Here is a 16756-nt window from a genome sequence, read left to right on the forward strand (position 1 = left end):
GTCATTATCAGAGTGTCGATCTTATCCAGCTCATCCCACTCAGAATAGAAGTAAGCAATCTCCATCTAAGATATGTCCAGTATGTAGGAAAGGATATCATTGGGCCAATGAGTGCAGGTCTAAATTTCAAAAAAATGAAACTCCAATTGGGTCGGGAAACCACTTTGTGGGCCTAGCTCAGGGCCCTCAGACAAACAATATGAGCCTGGCCAAACAATATCCAGTCAGCAATGGCCAGCTACACGCATCCCAATTTCAGAATTAAAAGCTGCCACAAGAGGCAGTGCTGCAGTAGATCTCCCATCTACTGAAACTAAGCTTATAACATCGGCAATGGGTATGCAAACTATATCTACTGGAGTAAAAGGACCGTTGCCCTCTGATACGGTTGGTCTGATAATAGGAAGAAGTAGTCTGACTATGAAGGGATTATTGGTTCAAATTGGTATTATTGATAGTGACTTTAAAGAAGAAATAAAAGTAATGGTACAAGCAGTGAGTCAAGTTCAAATTAATGTTGGACAAAGGATTGCTCAATTACTATTGCTTCCTTATCATAAACCAAGTACCCTCCCCTTTAATAGAAAAGGTAGATTTGGTTCTACAGGAGAAAGAATTTATTGGCAGACTTTTGTAGGTGATGACAGGCCAGAGACAACAATTACCATCAATGGGAAGGTATTTTTTGGACCAGTAGATAAAGGTGCTGATGTATCTATTATTGCTAAGTGACATTGGCCTCAATCTTGGACATTGCAGAAAGTACCCACTGTGTTTACTGGCATATGTACAATGAATGATGTATACCAGAGTACTGCTGCATTTGATGTTTTAGGTCTGGATGGACAAAAATCTACTTTACAACCTTATGTAGCAGTTATGGGTATCAACTTGTGGGAACGTGATTTGCTTGGTCATTGGGGAGCTTTTATTCACATTCCTACTTTGTCAGAACAAGCAAAGTTTTAATATATGGATATGCAATATAATACTAGAAGAAAAGGAGATCATAGAGGATTTGGGTATCATTTAGGTCAACAAAATTCTGGGCAGGAAAATTTTCCATAGGGGTCATTGAACAAAAGGGCAGCCCAATACCTATAAGTTGGCTAACAGATACAGCTGTATGGGTTGATCAATGGCCCCTCACAGTTGAAAAACTTAATGCCCTTCATATTCTTGTAACAGAACAGTTAACTCAAAAACATATTGAGCCTCCTAGTAGTTCATGGAATTCTCCTGTGTTTGTTATTAAGAAAAAATCAGGCAATTGGAGACTGTTAACTGATCTAAGAGATATCAACAAGGTCATGAGCCCTATGGGACCTTTGCAACCTGGGGCTCCACAACCATCCATGATTCTAAAAGATTGGCACATAATTATTATTGATTTAAAGGATGCTTTTTTCACGATTCCTTTGCATCCTGCTGACAAAGAAAACTTTGCTTTTTCAGTACCTTCTCTTAATAATTAGGCACCTATGCAAAGATATCAATGGTGTGTATTACTGCAAGGTATGATGAATAGTCCTACCATGTGTCAATTGTTGGTGCCTCAACCTTTAGAAGCATTAAGAGCAAAATTTCCAAAAGCAATGATTATTCATTATATGGATGATATATTGTTTGCTCATGCTTCAAATGACAAACTGCAACAGTTATTTCAGTATGCTGAACAAATTCTTCCTGAGTATGGCTTGCAAATTGCCCCTGAAAAAATTCAAAGGAATGCACCATATTGTTATTTGGGTATGAAGTTAGCTAATGGACGTATTATACCACAAAAGGTGCAAATATGCCGAGACAAATTAAATACTTTAAATGATTTCCAAAAATTGCTAGGAGATATTAATTGGACTTGACCAACATTAGGAATCTCTAATTATATGTTAACTCATTTATTTCAAACATTAACAGGAGATTCCGATCTGTCTAGCCCTAGAATCTTGTCTAAAGAGGCTGAAAAAAGAATTGGCGTTGATAGAGGATTGAATCTCTCAAGGGCAATTAACACAAATAGACCCTGATAAAGCTGTTGATTTAATTATTTTCTCAACCCCTCAATCTCCTACAGCTTTATTTTGGCAAGAAGGTATATTGGAATGGGTTTTTCTACCTAATAATAAACAAAAGAGATTGCAAACATATCTCCAAAAAATTATTTCCATACTAGCAAAAGGCCATGTGAGGTTGTTACAGTTAAAGGGGTCTGATCCAGATAGAATTATTTGCAATCTTTCTCATGAAGAAAGTCAACATTTATATATAACTAATCCTCAATGGCAAATTGCTATTAGTAATTTTCAAGGCATTATTGATAATCATTATCTTACTTCCAAACTGTTAATATTTTTACAAAGAACCACTTGGATTTTACCAAAAATTGTGAAAACTGTTCCTATTGAAAATGCATGTACAATATTTACTGATGGTCATAGTAATGGAAAAGCAGCATACGTTACCTCTCAAACAGAACAGGTTTGGCAGACTCCTTATTCGTCTGCTCAAAGCACAGAGCTTTCAGCCATCATTAAGGTTTTACAAACGTTTCAAGAGCCCTTGAATATTGTCTCTGACTCTGAATATGTGTGTTTAACTGTAGGCTATATTGAAACAGCTCATATTTTTATTACTGATGAATTGTCTCAACTTATTGCTGACCTTCAAGCCCTCATTTGGCAAAGAAATCAGCCCATATATATTACTCATATCTGGTCTCATTCTTCCCTTTCTGGTCCTCTAGCTACTCAAAATGCAAGAGCTGATTTATTAGTAGGATGTTTGCAAGATGCCAGTAAATATCATGCATTAACTCATATTAATACTAAGGGACTTAGACATAAATTTCCTCAATTAACAAAACATCAAGCTCAAGAAATTGTTCTTACCTGTCCCACCTGTGGACCCTTAACTACAGTGCCTTTTCAGGCTGGGACTAACCCCAGAGGCCTGGCTCCTAATCAACTGTGGCAGATGATGTTGCTCACATACCATCATTTGGTAAATTATGATATGTCCATGTTTGCATTGATACTTACTCTCATTTTTTGTGGGCTACTGCACAAAGTGGTGAACGTTTTCATCATGTTCGCTCCCATTTATGGTCTGCTTTTGCTGTAATGGGATGCCCCTTGAAAATTAAAACTGATAATGGTCCTTCTTACATAAGTAAGTCTTGTACTTCTTTTTGTTCTACGTATGCTATAGAGCATGTTACTGGTATTCCTTATAATCCTACAGGTCAAGCCATAGTTGAACGCAGCCATCATACCCTAAAAACTATGCTTTTAAAACAAAAAGGGGGAGATGATAGTATTATAACACCAAAAGATCAATTGGCAAAAGCTTTATTTACTTTAAAATTTCTTAATGTTTATAATTCATTGACACCTGTGGAATGTCACTTTAGAAAATGTCAAACATCTACAGTGAATGCAAGAAATAAAGATCAACCAATATTCTGGAAAGATGTTTTAAGCAATGAATGGAAAAAAGGCAGGATCAAAGTATGGGGGTGAGGCTATGCTCTTGTCATTTCAGAAAATGGAGGACAAATTTGGCTACCTGCAAAGAGGATTAAACCTTGGAATGAAGAGGTGGGGTCTCCTACAACTTCTGATGATGGTGATCATAAGTAATGAGGAAGCTGCCAGTAATTACACTTATTGGGCCTATATACCTAACCCCCCGTTACTTAGAGTGTTAACCTGGAAAGATCCATTCTTTCATATATATCTGAAAAAGACCCATATATTCCCTGGACCAACTGATGATCAGTTACCAATTAAACCCCATGAGGAAGGACAAAGATTCTATAATCTCATATTACCATTTGATTATTGACCCTTATGTATTGGTAACCATCCTTCCTGTATGTATGGTAAAAATCGGACCATGATTATATTAAAAAATAATAATACTCAGTCTGTTGTGACTTTATTTCCCTCTTACAATTTTATCAGAACCAAAAATCCTACTTATGATTGTCCACAAAAAGACAGTAGGGATAAAAAAGGATGGCAAGAGTGCCATATAAGAAGATGATCTGTCATTTTTAATGATTCCTATGGAATAGTGTGGGAGAGTGTCCCAATGGGGAGTCCCTCTCCATATAATGGCAGATTTATTTGGTATGGTCTAAATAGTAAAGGACAGCAAATTGGAAATATGCAATATCCTTTTCATGAATCCCTTGATTTGGATGAAAAAATAATTTTTACTAAAAATTATAGTGTTTGGAAATTTAAAGGGAAATGGATCCCTTCTCCATGGTATAACATTACATCTATACATAAACAGAAGAATTTGTGGAAAGTTTTTTTTTTTAGGAATAGCTCCTATTATAGACTGGATTGGGAATAATAGTAAGAATGGTCAATATCTGCATTTAGAGCAAATTCATCATTTTCAATTGTGTGTAAGACATCCTTATGTGTTTGTGGTCAGAAAATTAACCATAACCAAAAATGCTCTATTTTATAAAAGTGGGGCCTTGCATACTTGTTTGTCTGAGAACATTTTACAGAATGGAGATTTCATTACAATGGCTCAAAGGTGGCAGGGAGTATGGATCCCAGTGTGACTGAACTGAATTTGGCAATCGTCACCTGAGAGTCAACTGCTGTTCCATATGGCTCAAGAAATCCTGAAATGCTCGAAGCGATTTGTGGGACTGATAATAGATGGCATATTAGGACTGATTTGTGTCATTGCAGCTGCTACTACAGCTACAGTGACCTTGCATGAGACGGTGCAGACTCAACAATACATGCATGATTGGCATAAGAATGCTAGTGACTTATGGCATAGTCAAGAATATATTGATGGAGAATTAAATAGTAGAGTTGATGATTTAGAATCAGCAGTTTTACATCTTAGAGATCAAGTATATAACTTAAATCTACTTAAGGGATTGAAATGTGATTGGAATGAAAGTAACACTTTTGTATTACTCCATTTGCTTATAATAATTCTATGTTTAATTGGGAAAAGATTAAAAATCATTTGATAGGTCATATAGGTAATATGTCATTAGAAATAGAAGAATTACAAAAAAATATTAGAAATGTCTCATAATCAGATTTATGTAGCTGAAGATAAGGATATATTTAATGATTTGATTTCTCATTTCAATAAGTTTAATCCAGTAAATTGGTGGAAGTTTCAACAATTTTTATCTGCATTAGGAATAGAACTTTGTGTGTTAGTTTTGTTGCTCATTGTAGTTGCTTGCCTGGGATGAGAGGTATGCTGAAGACTGCACCATGTTGATGCGATGGGATAAGCTAATAATTTGGTACTTGCAAAAAATCTGATATAGTTCCCCATGGTCAGAGTGCTTGGCTGGTAGTTAATGATGGGTAAGACTCTCAGAGGAGGGCAACCTAAGACAGGCACAGTCACCCTGACTAAAACAAAAAGGGGGAAATGTGGGAAACAAAGGCATGTTGTTTCCATAGTAGCAAGTTACTTTCTGACCACTGGGTCATGCTGTCCCTAGAGATATACATGCAGGTGGCTAATCTCTCAGGGAAACATAACATTCCAGCAGAACCCAGACTTGATAGTATGAGTAACCTGGGCAACAAGATTTATGAGTATATTTGTTTCAATAACATAATAGAACATCTTGAGCTTTAGTTACTGTCTTATCCACTGTGCATTGTGTTTTCAAGAATGAGGTAATGGGAATAGTTAGCTAGAATAGTTGCTGGTTCTCACGATTGCTTGGGGTATATAAAGAAACCCCTGATATTAATAAACTTGTCTGATGAGCTTGAGGCTTCAATGCTCTCAGATCCCCTGATCCCAGTCTCCCTTTATCTTTCATTCCCGATACCCTTCAGGTCCGCGACTCTGACAATTTTATTTATTTTTTAATTGTATTTTTTGAAGATACATAGATCACAAAAAAATATAAGAGGTTTCCATATACCCCCCACCCCCCACTCCTCCCACATCAACAACCTCTTTCATCATTGTGGCACATTCATTGCATTTAGTGAATATTTCTTAGAGCACTGCTGTACTGCATGGATTAGAGTTTACATTGTAGTTTATACTCTCCCCCAGTACTTTCAGGGGATTATGGTGGGATATATAATGTCCAGCATCTGTCCCTGCAATATCATTTAGGACAACTCCAAGTCCTGAAAATGTCCCCACATCACTTCTCTTCTTCCCTCTGCCTGCCTTCAGCAACTCCCATGGCCACTGTCTCCACATCAATGCTACAGTTTCTTCCATTACTAGTCACAATAGTTCTATAGTAGAATAGTTCTATAGTAGAATATAGAATAGTTCTATAGTAGAATAGTTCTATAGTAGAATATAGTAGAATACTCTAATCCATATTTTATTCCTCTATCCTCTGGACCCTTTGATGGTGATGTCCACTTCACCTCTGTATCAAAAGGGAGCTTCTCCTGGTTGATGGATGCGCTTCTCCTGCTTGCAGTTGTAGGCACTCTTGGTTCCCTGGTATGGTGGTTGACCATCTTCACCTCCCTGTTTGCTGACCTGGGTAGGTCCAATGAACCAGAGAGTAAGAGTTGCAACTCTGCTGAGGCTCAGAGACCAGTTGGCACATAGACAGACCAGAGATTGAAGTCTCCATTTGTATCAAAAAGCACACAGCTTTCAAATGTGCTTTTTTTTTTTTTTAACAAATAATTTAAGTATAGTATTATTTGTTACTAGAGTCAAAGATGACATTTAGATCTTTCTGTTTTGGGGCATTTAGTAACATTAAAATAATTGTCTGTTCTACTATAGACTTATTCTAGCAATGGAGGAACTTTAATCATTGATGTGGAGGCATTGCCACCAGAGATTCTGAGGGGAGGGTGAGGGAAAAACAGGTGTAATATGTGTAATATGGGGGCATTTTTGGTAATTGGAATTGTCTTGAATGACATTGCAATGATGGATACAGGCCATTATATATTTTGTCATAACTTACAAAATTGTGTGGGACAGAGTGTAAACTGTAAACTATCCACGCTTAATGGCAGTGATCCAATATGTGTTCATCAATTTTAACAAATGTACTGCACTAATGAAGGATGTTGCTAATGTGGGAAAGTGTGTGAGGGCTAGGGAGTGGGACATATGGGAATTTCCTACATTCTTTATGTAAAATTTATGTAATCTAAAGTATTTAAAAAAATAAAATATTAAAACAATAAATAAAATGATTGGCTGGGCAGAGCTAAGAAATTCAAAAGCAGTTTCTTTTTCTTCTGCCAGTTCCTCTGCAGTAAGATCCATCTTCTCACATGAAAAATCATTAATAGGGAGACTCAGCAAACTCCCAGGTCTTATTTTTGCTCACGATTGTGAACACCTGGAGCAGATAATCAGGAATGCCATAGGAGTTGCCACCAGAGATAATGCCCATGGACTCAAATGCCCCCTCTGTGGTTCCAAGCCAGGTATCTCTAAGGTGCTCACAGATGACTTTAGCAGCAGATATTGCATGGAGAGTTCTGGAGCCGTGGTGACAGCAGTACCATGCTGCTGCACCATTGTGAGGAAGCTTCCCTGAGCTAGCTGCCTTCTTTTAGAGCTTCATAAACACCAACTACCTTTCCTTGCAATTTCACCTTGGCATGGTTGGCATCTGGATACTGGGTTGGGGAATGATTTCCCCAACATTCTTTATGTTATCAGCAGTTATACCAAGTTTAAGAGTAGTTTGAGATTTAGCTCAGTTTTGATCCAAAAGTTCTAGTAACTGAAGTTTTCTTTGGGGATGGATGGAACCAACTTTGAGGTAGTCAGTATTGGCTGGGTTTCCCATGAAAATAACCCTGACTGACTTCTTGGCATATTTTTCCAAGGCTGCACCTTGGACTTTGAAGATTTTCACATTTGCTTTCAGGGCACATCCAAGTCTTTGAAGGCAACCTCTTCTTCATCTGTTTTGATGGCATCTTTCAGTAGAGGAAGTGCACAGTCTTGCAATTCCAAAAGGACCCTGTCCAGGATCCCCACCATGGTGAGGGGGATATCCAACAGCATGAGAACCAAAGGCTGGTCTTTATGAAAGACAGAGCCATTTCCAATACTACACAGCAGTGAATATGCAATTTGACCAACTGCTGTAGACACAAGGACTCTGATCTGCTCAGACATGGTTGAGCACCTTCAGAATCAACCTCATGTGGTCAGGTCATCTGTACAATGGAACTGACTCCTTTTTAATATCCTTGAATAGAGACTTTATGTGTTTACCTCAACAATGAAGTGCATCCTTTGTTAACTGCTAGGCTATTTATAAAATGTGTTGCTAAGCTGGGTGGTACCAGGTCCTAACCCATTTCATTTGCTCACTGTAGAATCCACGTAGTGAGTCATAACCTGGATCTTAAGAAAAAGAAATAGAAGACAGTGGAAGAGAACAGAATAGAACATTTCAAAGTGCTTGTGTGCAATAGTAGTGATTTTCTAAACACTTTGTTCCCTTTGGTATTTCTTTCCATGGTTGGTCAGAAGAGTTTGGGAGAGAGAGCAAGATGGCGGCTGAGTGAACTTCCCGGTTACTAGCTCCTGTGGGGAATCGGCTGGGCGGCATTGAAGACTCTTTGGGACCGGGCTGTTTCAGGATTTTTGCTGGTCCGGAGGTGTCTGGACATCGATTTGGAGGGAAGGTAACAGAGAGGATCCGTCTGTGAAATATATACGGACATCCCAGCTATGTGTGGAGGATTCCCTCCTTGGGTAGGTGGAGCCGAGGCGTCTGGCGCCGCGGCGGCGGGGGGGAGCCAGGCCGAGCGCTGAGCTGCAGCAGTGGGGGGGCTGAGCCGGGCCAAGCGCTGAGTGGCAGTGGCTGGGGGAGCCGGGCTGGGCCCGGCGGCGGGGTTTATGCTCTTTTTTTTTGGAGGCTCTGCAGTACTGGGGAGTTCGTGGGCCCTGGGCAGCCTTTTGGGGGTTGGTGGGAAGGGAGGTGCTTGTGGACCCATTTGGGCAGACAGACGGGGATTTTAGGGCAAAGTGGGGGCAATTTTTGATTGCGGACACAAACAATAGTGTTTCCGCCTAGAGCCACGCCCCCCCCCCAAGCCCGGCTGCTGACCTACAGCAGTCTCAAAGGGATAGCAACAAAGAGATGCTACCAGGGTCTCGCGGGGTGGCATATGTTTGGAAGCTGATTAGGGGAATATTTTGTGAAGCGTGGGAATTTCAGGTTTGGACTCGGTTATTAGCGTTTCTGGCTGGAGCCCCTCCCCCGGAACTGGATCTTGATCTGAGTCATTAAATTGTCTGCAGCCTAGAGGAGCCCCCAGGTGGACGTTCCCGGGGACCACAGGGTGGGAGGGTTCCTGAAGTCAATTGGTGATATATCCACACAATAGACCCTAGTAAGTAAGTGAATTGTAGAACACAGAACACAGGATAGAGCCTGTGGGTGAGACCTCACCCATAGGGCTGGCACCCAGCTGCGGGGATCCCTGAAGGCAGTGATGCACTATGGTGCTCCCAGGCTTCCTGTTAACTGGACTTGAGGTTGCCAGGTCTGAGTTCCCTGGACTCTGGTGGCCCACATGCCAGAGACTCACACCTCTTGAGGCTTCAATACCTCAGACTGTCCATCCCTGAATCCACCACGCCCTGAGGTTCATCTGAGGCCCTTGAATGTTCTAGCCCTCAACGTTTGCATTTTTTCTTCTTTGTTTTATTTTGTTTTGTTTTTATTTTTATTCTATTTCTATTTTTTATTCTAGTTTTTTAATGTTCTGATTCCTGGAATTGCATTAGCCCCTAGTCTTTTCTCCCAGCGTATCCCCCAAAGTCTCTTTTTTTTTTATCCTCTCTTTCTTGTCCCTGATCTTCTTCTTATTCTATTTTATCTTACCAATACAATAGGTCCTGCAGGAAACACCTCACATTTGCTGGGTTTCCTCATCCTCCATTGCCTCATTTCTCTGTGAATAGATTTAGGCTATCTACACTATCCCCTTTCCCCTACAACTTGATATCCTCCATCATCTGCTATCTCTCCTATATTCCACCTCCCTTTCTTTGACCTACAAAGTGTCTAACTCTTAATTTCGAATACCTTTGTTTAGTTTTCCATCTGGTATCTGCCCTTGAAACTATTACCTCTCTTTTCTCTTTCCCTCTCTTACGAAAACAATAGCTTCTTAGTACATACCATATTCCTCCCATATTCAGTCGTCTACCTCATTATAGGTACTTTCCTACTACTATAACTCTACACAATTTGCACGATCTAACCTCCATCCTCCCAGAACTCATATTGTTGCTTTGTTAACATATATCACCAACACTACTTTACACTTTTTCCTTCCTTACACAATTGCCTTTCCCCAGCACTAATACTTTCCTTTAAAGTGAACTTAACCAGCAATAAGAAATTGGAATAAGAAGAACAAAGGGACAAAGAGAAGATATAACACTTACGCAAAAACAACAGCTAATTAATGTCCAAGACTAGACAAAGAAGCTAAGGAACTGATTAAACCCGTCAAGAAAAAATGATGACAAGACAGCAACAAAAATCTACAAACCAAACCAGTAATCAGGAAAACATGGCTGAATCCAATCAACAAACTAAAAATCAGGAAGGGGAGCAGATCTTCGCACAAGCAATGAAAGATCTCAGAACATTTATCACCAACAAATTTGATGAAGTAATGAAAGAGGTTAACAACATGAAGACAACACTTGGAGGGGAAATTGCAGACATGTGCAAAAAAACAACAGATATGATGGAAATGAACACCACAATTCAAGAAATCAAAAATACACTTGCAGCAAATATCAGCAGACTAGAAGAGGCAGAGCAGAGAATTAGTGATGTGGAAGACAGTACATTGGAAATCAAACAGATAGTAGAAGTGGTCAATAAAAAGGTAGAAAAAATCCAGATAGGACTTAGGGACCAGAATGATAATGCAAAACGCTCAAACATACGTATTATAGGCATTCCAGAAGGAGAAGAGAAGGGAAAGGGGTCAGAAGGAGTGTTGCAGGAAATAATGACTGAAAACTTCCCAAATCTACTGAAAGAGACAGATGTACATATCCAAGAAGCACAGTGCACTCCACTGGTCATAAATCCCAACAGGTCCACCCCAAGACATATACTTGTCAAATTATCCAATGCTCAAGACAAAGAGAAAATTCTAAAAGCAGCAAGAGAAAAGAAAACCATCACATACAAGGGAAGCTCCATAAGATTAAGTGCTGATTTCTCATCTGAAACGATGGAGGCAAGAAGGCAGTGGTATGGTATAGTCAAGGTACTAAAGGAAAAAAATTTCCAACCAAGAATACTCTATCCAGCTAAACTAGCATTCAAAAATGATGGAGAGTTCAAAATATTCACAGATAAACAGAAACTGAAAGAGTATATCAACAAGAAACCTCCCCTTCAAGAAATTCTTAAGGGAGTTCTGCAGGAAGAAAGGAAAAAACAGGACAGTCAGAGATGGAGGAGAGTGTAAGAGCAACAAAAAAGACAAAAATAGAAGGGGAAAATAAAATATTACAAACAAAATATAACAAACACAAATCCAACCAAAATATGGCTACCACAAATAATTCTCTGAACGTAATAACACTGAATGTCAACGGACTAAACTCACCTATCAAAAGATTCAGACTGGGACACTGGATAAGGAAATATGACCCATCTATATGCTGTCTACAAGAGACACATCTTAGACCCAGAGACTCATGGAGGTTGAAAGTGAATGGCTGGAAAAAAATCATACAAGCAAACAACAACCAAAAAAAGGCAGGAGTAGCTATATTAATATCAGACAAAATAGACTTTAAATGTGAAACAATTGTGAGAGACAAAGAAGGATACTACATTTTAGTGAAAGGGACAATCTGTCAAGAAGATTGAACGATCATAAATATTTATGCTCCTAACAAGGGTGCCTCTAAATACGTGAGACAAACACTGGAAAAACTAAGTGAAAAAATAGGTGCATCTACAATTATAGTGGGGGATTTTAATACACCACTATCAAATCTGGACAGAACATCTCAAAAGAGAATCACTAAAGAAACAAAACATTTGAACAGTATACTAGAAGAGCTGGATCTAATAGACATATATAGATCATTACACCCAAACACAGCAGGATATACATTTTTCTCAAGTGCACATGGAACATTCTCCAAGATAGACCATATGCTAGGCCACAAAGAAAGGCTTAATGAATTCAGAAAGATCGAAATCATACAAAACACTATCTCTGATCACAGTGGAGTGAAGCTGGAAATTTGCAAGGGACGGAGGCCCAGATTTCACACCACAATTTTGAAATTAAACAGCACACTCTTAGAAAAACAGTGGGTCAAAGAGGAAATCTCAAAAGAAATCAATGACTACCTTGAATCAAATGATAATGATAACACAACATACCAAAATTTATGGGATGCAGCAAAAGCAGTACTGAGAGGGAAATTTATAGCCATAAATTCACATATCAAAAAAGAAGAAAGAGCAAAAATTGAAGAACTAACTGCACTTTTGACAGAATTAGAAAAACAACAACAAAGTAACCCAACAGGAAGAAGAAGGAAGGAAATAACAAAGATAAGAGCAGAACTAAATGAAATAGAAAATAAGAAAGCACTTGAAAAAATAAACAAGAACAAGAGCTGGTTTTTTGAGAAGATCAACAAAATTGACAAACCTTTAGTGAGACTAACAAAGAAAAAAAGAGAAAAGATGCAAATACACAAAATAAGAAATGAGAAAGGTGATATCACCACTGACCCTTCAGAAATAAAGACTATCATAAGAGGATACTTTGAAAAACTATATTTCAACAAAAATGACAATTTAGAGGAAATGGACAAATTCCTAGAAACACATAAGCAGCCCATATTGACGAAAGAAGAAATTGAGGATCTTAACAAACCAATCATAAGCAAAAAGATAGAATCAGTCATTAAAAATCTCCCAACTAAGAAGAGCCCAGGGCCAGACGGCTTCACAGGTGAATTTTACAAAACATTCCGGAAAGAACTAACACCAATCCTGTTGAAACTATTCCAAAAAATCGAAACAGAAGGAACATTGCCGAACTCTTTCTATGAGGCCAACATTATCCTAGTACCAAAGCCAAACAAAGACAACACAAGAAAGGAAAATTACAGACCAATTTCTCTAATGAACCTAGACACAAAAATACTTAACAGAATACTTGCTAATCGTATTCAACAACACATTAAACGAATTATACACCATGACCAAGTGGGATTTATTCCAGGTATGCAAGGATGGTTCAACGTAAGAAAATCAATTAATGTGATACACCATATAAACAGATTGAAGGAAAAAAATCACATGATTATATCTATAGATGCAGAAAAGGCATTTGACAAAATACAGCACCCCTTCTTGATAAAAACACTCCAAAAGATCGGAATACAAGGAAACTTTTTGAACATGATAAAGAGTATATAAGAAAAACCTACAGCCAACATTGTTTACAATGGCGAAATCCTGAAATCCTTTCCTCTAAACTCAGGAACAAGACAAGGATGCCCATTGTCTCCGCTCCTATTTAACATTGTCTTGGAAGTACTTGCACGAGCACTTAGGCAAGAACTAGATATAAAAGGCATTCAAATTGGAAGGGAAGAAGTCAAAATTTCATTATTTGAAGATGACATGATCCTATACATAGAAAACCCTGAGAGATCTACAACAAAGCTTCTAGAACTCATAAATGAGTTCAGCAAAGTCTCAGGTTATAAGATCAATGCGCAAAAATCAGTAGCATTTCTGTACACCAATAATGAGCAAGATCAGGAGGAAATCAAGAAACAAATACCATTCACAATAGTAAATAAAAAAATCAAATACTTAGGAATAAATTTAACTAAAGAGATAAAAACTTATATACCGAGAAACTATACAAGATTGTTCAAGGAAATCAAAGAAGACCTAAATAAATGGAAGAATATTCCTTGTTCATGGATAGGAAGACTGGAATATTATTAAGATGTCTATCCTACCAAAACTGATCTACACATTCAATGCAATCCCAATAAAATCAACACAGCCTTCTTTAAGGAACTAGAAAAACTAACTATGAAATTTATTTGGAAAGGAAAGAGGCCCTGAATAGCCAAAGACATATTGAAAAAGAAAAACGAAATAGGAGAATCACACTTCCTGACTTCAAAACATACTACAAAGCTACAGTAGTGAAAACAGCATGGTATTGGCATAAGGAGAGACACACAGACCAATGAATTGAATTGAAAGTTCAGATATAGAACCTCATGTATATAGCCATATAATATTCGATAAAGCCACCAAACCCTCTCAACTGGGAGAGAATGGCCTATTCAACAAATGGTGCCTGGAGAACTGGATAGCCATATGTAGAAGAATGAAAGAGGATTACCATCTCACACCTTATACAAAGATCAACTCAAGATGGATCAAAGACCTAAATATAAGAGCCAAGACCATAAAGATCTTGGAAAGCAGTGTAGGGAAACATCTACAGGACCTTGTAATAGGAAATGGCTTCATGAATATCACACCAAAAGCACGAGCAGCAAAAGAACTAATAGATAAATGGGACTTCCTCAAAATTAAAGCCTTCTGCACCTCAAAGGAGTTTGTCAAGAAAGTAAAAAGGGAACCCACACAATGGGAGAAAATATTTGGCAACCATATATCTGATAAGAGGCTTATAACTTGCATATATAAAGAACTCATAAATCTTGAAAACAAAAAGATAAACAACCCATTTAAAAAATGGGAAAAAGATTTAAACAGACATTTCTCCAAAGAAGAAATACAAATGGCTAAAAAGCACATGAAAAAATGCTCCAAATCTCTAGCTATCAGGGAAATGCAAATCAAAACTACAGTGAGATACCATCTTACTCCCATAAGATTGGCAGCTATGAAAAAAACAGAATACAAATGCTGGAGAGGATGTGAAGAAAGGGGAACACTCATCCACTGCTGGTGGGAATGCAGAAGGATCCAACCATTCTGGAGGACAGTTTGGCGGTTTCTCAAAAAACTAACCATAGATTTGCCATATGACCCAGCAATACTACTGCTGGGTATATATCCATCAGAACTGAAAACAAGGACACAAACAGATATATGTACACCAATGTTCATAGCAGCATTGTTTACTATCGCCAAAAGTTGGAATCAATCCAAATGTCCATCAACAGACGAGTGGATCAAAAAAATGTGGTATATACACACAATGGAATACTACTCGGCTGTTAGAACAAATACACTACAATCACACGTGATAATATGGATGAACCTTGAGAATCTTATGTTGAGTGAAGCAACCCAGACATTGAAGGACAAATACTACATGACCTCAATGATATGAAATAAGCAAACTACCTCAGAGAGCTAGACTCCAGAAAAGAGGCTTACAGGAAATCGGGGGGTGGAGGAAGGATGTGAGTTAACATCTGTAGGGGTGGAATCTGTGATGAGCTGGCGGTAAGTATGAGCACAAAGAAGGGACAAAATGGGGGCAAGGGGTTACCTTTGGGTGGGGCTTTGTGGGTTTGAGGGGGGCTGGGGATGGGCAGAGGGGTAATATTGTCCTAAAATTGGGGGGAGGGAGGGGCAACATATGAACATGGGAGAGTGTCAGGTGTTCGTTGAGAACAAAATGTTGAGAAAATCGTATCAAAGTATAAGTAGGAGGGTTACCTGTTTAGGACGCTCAGGGGGTATGGTCTGATGCGGGACGGACTCTGGGCGAATAGCTGAAGGCTCATTTTGCCAAGGTGGGTTGTACCATTGGGAAGAGACCCAAGAAGGGAGAGTTGGGGTGGACCCACATCCTGGGGAGGACTAATGCCGTCAAATAGAGAGAACTGTATCTCTAGTGAGAAAGGATGGCTCCCAGGGAATTAGGGCAGTTGAGAAAGTCAGGCCCTGACTACTGCTGCAAGTATCTCTGGACATGGCTTCTCGGGAAATGGAGATCGGCTGGCATTGTGGGCCCTAAGGGGAGGGGAAAATGGATGTGGAATGGATGGAACCAAGGTAAATATGGGGGCAAGAGAGGAGTTTTGTGAGAGTACACGAAGATGAATATAAAACATGTAATATTACACCAAAAACATATAGGGGACGATATAAGGCAAAACATAGGATAACTAAACCATAAGGCAAAACCATAAGGCAAAACATAGGATAACTAAAAAATTTAGAAAACTGTACAACCTAAAGTATGGACCACATAGTAAGCACAGATGTCATCTTGTTTGAAAGCTCTTGTCTCGGAATCTGTACATCAGTTTCAGGAAATATGATATGAACAAGTTAAAAGATTATCGCTGTGGAAGGGAAAAGGTTTTATGGTGAATCTGGGGAAGTACTGTATATTGTATATATGAACTTCGGTGATCTAAGACTCTTGTGAAGCTGACATTATGTTGGGATTCACTTTACAGGAAGCTTTGGATCACAGAGTGGTTCAACAATGGCAGCGGGGGAATACTGATATAGGATGTTATTGACAGGATATATATGGTTGACAGGGAGTTATACAGGGCATATGCCCAGGGTATATAGTAATGTCTAGATATACTCATACTAGAAACTATTAAAAACAACAGCTGGGGGGGTACTGGGCCCCAGGCTGGGGGGTCACTGTCGTGGACCCTGGGGGAGAAGCAGCAGTCCCCCAGGTGCAACGGCAAGAACCAGGAAGGAAGGAGGGCCCAACAGTGGGCTCCTGATACTAATGGCTATGCTTTTGAG

General features: G+C 38.9%; 1 pseudogene; it reads right to left on the bottom strand.

Moving 5' to 3' along the window:
• Window positions 1-3531: 3531 nt before the first annotated feature.
• Window positions 3532-8136, bottom strand: LOC101416313 (malate dehydrogenase, cytoplasmic pseudogene; annotated as a pseudogene).
• Between the last annotated feature and the right edge of the window lie 8620 nt (window positions 8137-16756).

Source organism: Dasypus novemcinctus, chromosome 9 (assembly GCF_030445035.2).
Source record: "Dasypus novemcinctus isolate mDasNov1 chromosome 9, mDasNov1.1.hap2, whole genome shotgun sequence".
In the NCBI taxonomy this organism is placed as follows: domain Eukaryota; kingdom Metazoa; phylum Chordata; class Mammalia; order Cingulata; family Dasypodidae; genus Dasypus; species Dasypus novemcinctus.